This window comes from Nannospalax galili, unplaced genomic scaffold (assembly GCF_000622305.1).
Source record: "Nannospalax galili isolate Female #2095 unplaced genomic scaffold, S.galili_v1.0 scaffold2161, whole genome shotgun sequence".
Lineage (NCBI taxonomy): Eukaryota > Metazoa > Chordata > Mammalia > Rodentia > Spalacidae > Nannospalax > Nannospalax galili.
The window spans coordinates 104126-104648 of NW_008344208.1; the positions used below are offsets into that span (position 1 = coordinate 104126).

The 523-nt window shown below is 42.1% G+C and overlaps 1 protein-coding gene across 1 annotated transcript in view; it reads left to right on the forward strand.

The window, feature by feature from the left end:
* The window catches only part of LOC103739988 (prolactin-7B1-like), an 11138-nt gene that overhangs the window by 6162 nt on the left and 4453 nt on the right, over positions 1-523 (forward strand). The window lies entirely within an intron of this gene.

Below are 523 nucleotides of genomic sequence, written 5' to 3' on the forward strand. Positions count from 1 at the left end.
CCATGCCTCCTTGATCAAGCGGACACCACAGTTACAAGACATTTTGAGAGATGCTCCATAGTCCCCTGGACCTTGGAGGGCAAGGAGCAAAAACTGTCCTTTAAGTCCCTCTGACCAAATTAGTATAGGCCTCAAAGTATGGCTGATAAATATCCAAGAAGGTTAGTTCCACCACTCTGGTACTTTTAATTGCCATGTGCCATGCAGATAAAGCTTGGACAAAGACCAAAGGTTCTCAGATAAACTTTGACTAGACATATATTCCTTGATCTGAGCTAGTTGTATGTATAATTTGTTGGTAGGTTGTTGGACTAATATGGTTCCCTCTGGTTTTTAAAACTAGCTAGGCATTTTTTAACCCTAGCTAGGCATTATTTATTTCTCGTGTTGTCTCACCCTTCCACCATGGTTTCCCCATTTAAAGTTTCCCCCATTTCCCCCATTTCTCCCTTAACAATACCCTTCTCCTATGGTCCCACCTCTCTTGAGCTCCTTCTTTCCCTTTATTTTCAAGGTTCCTTGT